A 4348-nucleotide genomic window follows, 5' to 3' on the forward strand; every position below is an offset into this window, starting at 1 on the left:
TTTCATCTTTAAATTTTATTAGTCGTTTCTGTTATAGTTTAGCAAAGCAAACATCAAAGTATGAAGGCATCATTTCATAGAACTTTAATTAATCTGATCTTTAGTATGGCACCACTGAAAATAATTCATGAATTATACCAACATTTAAAAGAAACCAAAACCATGTTTTAAAACCAACTGAGGAAAACACAAGAAACCATTAACAACAGGCATTAGCCATTGTATGATGTACTTAAAATTACAAATCATCTGCAAGCAATACACAACCAAGAATTCATACTTGGACCACCTCCTTAGGTCTGTGATTGTGATTTTGTGGTTTGATATGAAATAAGGCAGATTCCTTCAATACAATTATAGACAATCTGATAAGTAGACAAGCGAAAGCGAAGAGGACTGTAATTCCTGTTTATGTAGATGAAGTTCAAAGCAATTTGTTCTGGCATGCACTGGAAACTGCAAAGAAAAAGAGGGACAAGAACTAATTGATTTGTTAAAAGACACTCATTTCCTCTTTAGTGTACGTGGGCCTTGATGAACAGTTTCTTGGTTAAACGAGTTAAGCTGCAGTTACAGCGGCGGCGCCGATCAGATGTGATCAGTGGTGTTTATAGATAAAAGCCCGGGGAATGACTCACCGCCTTACAGACTGTGGTCTGAATCAACGGTATTGGCTGATTTGACTAAACAATGGACCTGGAGCTACAGAAGTGTGTGAGGAGACATGGCAGGTGTCAGTGTGTCGCGCTCAAAAGAGGCTTACAAATGTAGTGTTGTCGGGTATTCCACTGCTGAATGTCACCATGACTGAGTGGCGTTGTGAGAACAAAAGGATGGTTGATGTTAAGCATCACCCAGCCTGAAGTGTCAACATGTAGGAGCTGGGGCTGTTGTCCTCTGACAGCTTCACCATGCTCTCACAGTGGGTATAGATCAAATAAAGAGACTTGAACCTGGTTTATCTCATCGCACCCTGCCAGCAAAATGATGTATGACTAACACACAGTGAGGTATGGCTCATCTTTTCTGCTTGATATGTTCAAGTCCTATAGTAGGGTTTTGTACATACATACATATACATACAGAACATACATACTTCAGGGATGAGTAGTTTCTTAACAAAGAGGGAATAGGCTAAATAAAGTTGGGCATGTGAGCATGTTGTGAGTAACTGGTTGTCCTGGGCCAGTATCAGAGCCCATGCTGACATGGGCCACCTGACACCAGTGTGGGTTGGCCTTCGCACAGTTTTGCTGGCTGTCAGATGAGGTTGATTGTCACAGCTGGTCATTCTTTCTTCTCAACAGTGTCTGGATGGAAAAACATTCAGAATTTAGATTTTGCGGAATTTCTGGTTCTTACATTCACAACACAAAACTGTGTATTTAATGTTCCTGTTGTATGTATATTTCTCTGACTTCAACAGAGGAGCTGATTGGAGACATGTAACAATCTCTGTTAGGCTGAAATGATGATTGCACACCACAAAATGAAAGGGGGGAACATAACTAGTGCTGAAATGATCAACATCAAAATCAACAGACAAATACGCAATCATCAAAATAGTCGCAAAATAATTTATATAATTGCTAAATAATTGCTAAATATTCAATAGTTTTAGCTTCTCAATTGTGAGGATTTTCTGCTTCTGTGTATCATATGCAACGGTAAACTGAACATCTGAATGTTTTGGGCTGTAGGGCTGATAGCGTTTTCTAACTTTTGTTCCTGACATTTTATAGATTAATCATTTTGGCGAGTAAATTATTACTAGATTAATCAATAATGACAATAAAGAAGAAGAAACGGCAATAAATGACTTTGCTATTCTCAGAGCCTTACCAGTAATAATGGTAAAATGTAGAGGGGTTTTTATGTTAGCTTTAGAGAAAGAGTATGTGATCGTTAAAATCTTATGGATTTGTCCCGGTGGAGGCATGAATCTGGTCGTGATAATTTATAGTAATCTGAAATACTGGTGAGATGCTGGCAAAAGAGGAAAGTTCAGGGGATCACTGAAAGTTTCAGGGTTTATCCCTTTTGAAGACAATGAATATCTACGGCAACTTTCCTGAAACTCCAAAAACATGTCAAAGGGGAACCTGATCGTGGCACTAAAGGTTGTGAGGTCCCCCACAATCCTTTTGAGATGTCTTTATTAAATTTCATGGTAATCTAATCAGATGAGATTTGGTCCAGAGCAAGACACTGTATCTGGTGAAGAGACTGTACCCCAGTACCAAAGTACCTCTTAATAAATAACTAACAGTAAAACACAACTTGTAGCATCTATCTATAAAAGCCAATAAAGGGCAGTGACATGTGTTATTACCAACATAATAATTGGATCTGTGATGTTCCAGAAATTGTGTGTGACAGACAGATGGATAAACAGACATTTGGACACTGAGGCTGATCCTGTTTTCTCTGTTCTGATCTTTAGTACAGATAAAACAACCGTCTTTGTTCAGTCTGTTGTGGCTGCCCTGTGTCATGTGTTTTGATACTTTACTATGGCTCATTTTAACTGCCCCACTATACGTTAGCCAGTTCCCGTATACACCATCATACCCTGATCCACACTCTTGTTCCGACAACAAGCTTTTTCTTCTCTGGCGCTTTGTGAGGCATTGTTTAAACTCTCTGCTTTCTACACCAACCTGTTTGCCTCTGCCAAGTTATTTCATATGCTGCTAGCCTGTCCTATTTATTCATCCCTGACAATCTGTTCACAACAGTTGCTTAATAATTTTTTTTCTACCTGGAAACTACAACGCCTAAATCTGAATGCAATTCTTTGGCTGAACAACTCTATAGAGCAACACGCAGAACAAATACAAATTGCATGCTGTCTTAATACCCTACATCTCAACAGAGACCTGAGAATAACAACAGTTATTGGCATGACTATTGCCCCTACAGTCAGTGTTGGCTGCATGTTCAAATAATATGCATTGCACACTTGATTTATTAAATGCCTGAGTTTGCAGGCAATTTATCACACTCAATCTCCAAAGACGTGCCGACACGTTTATACCAAAATATCCTACAATATAGCCCCGACAGAGAGAAGGAGATGGAGACAGACAGGGGTGGGGGAGGCGGAGACATGGAGGGTGAAACTGGGTAACACTCAGCTGCACAGCGCTGAGGATCCTCTGGATGAAGTGAATTTTAATTCAGCAGCTGTGGCCACTAATAAGAATCCGCTTAAAATAGAGATTGTGTGCGAGATAAGAGCGATCGAGTGCTTCCCCCTCGCCCTTACCTTTGGACTGAATGCTGTCAGTTAGAATGGAATCAGGTTCTCCTGAGCTCTCGACAGGATCTTTCATCTCCTCTAGATAAGAGTAAGGAAGAGAAATGAGAAGAATAGAGAGGGGAAAATGTGAGAGGAGGCTTTGATCATCAAGCATCCTTTGGCCCGTCATCCTGAGCAGAAAAGCATCAATTTACCAATCGACAATCTCTCTGCCCTGCCAAGCTTGTGAATCAAGCCGAGTGGGTTTCTAGTTACAATGTAGCGAACAAGAACTTTTTCAGACAGACTTTTTGGAGCTTCTATATATATATATATATAATCAGAACACTAATATGCACTGTGATATTTTTATGAATGTAGGCAGGTATGTTAACAGAAATATCCGGCTGAAGGGATGTGGAGGCAGACGGAAGGGAGCTTTCTGTTTCGTGGCAGGATTTTAGCGATGCTTCAGATTGGATAGTTCATGTGGAAAAACATGATCTCTACTCACCTCCATTGCTGGTGCCAGTGTTGTTGATCTCAGAGACATCTGCAATGTGGAGCACATATAGATACAGACATGTTACTCATCCTGAATGTCAATTCATGCATGCAGATGTTGTTGATAAAGAGCTTAGGTATAAGTAATCATCTTCCCAGTGTGTCAGACTTGCATGACCGTTGAGTAAACATCAACAGGAAGTAAAAGCAATACATCTCATATTCTGAAATGTGAACAAGTTAACTTGCACACACACACACACACACACACACACACACACACACACACACACACACACACACAATCTGTCTCCCACTGCTTCCATAAAGCCAACTGGAGCAAGAGATAAAACTTTTTTTTTTTTTTTAATAAGTAAAATTCACGAGACATGTGTAAAGGGAAAACGGGCTCTGAGATGACCAATAGATATTTTTCAAAAGCCTCTTGCACGTGAAATGTGCAAGTGTGTTTGGGAGCGAGGCTCGACGGGGTGGCACGGAGTAAAAGATGGCATCCCGTGGAGAGGCTCACTGTCTGTCCACACGCAGCGTTATTACTCTGCATGTCCATCCACACACTGTGCCATCTTTCACCATCTCCTC

General features: G+C 40.4%; 1 long non-coding RNA gene across 1 annotated transcript; it reads right to left on the minus strand.

Moving 5' to 3' along the window:
• On the minus strand, positions 1-3804 carry LOC115020083 (uncharacterized). The gene is made up of 3 exons (XR_003833530.1): positions 3756-3804; positions 3269-3340; positions 1-1310 (listed from the first exon to the last, which is right to left on the minus strand). It is a non-coding gene; the product is annotated as an uncharacterized LOC115020083 (long non-coding RNA).
• Between the last annotated feature and the right edge of the window lie 544 nt (positions 3805-4348).

The sequence above is a fragment of the Cottoperca gobio genome, chromosome 15, assembly GCF_900634415.1.
Source record: "Cottoperca gobio chromosome 15, fCotGob3.1, whole genome shotgun sequence".
Taxonomy (NCBI): Eukaryota; Metazoa; Chordata; class Actinopteri; order Perciformes; family Bovichtidae; genus Cottoperca; species Cottoperca gobio.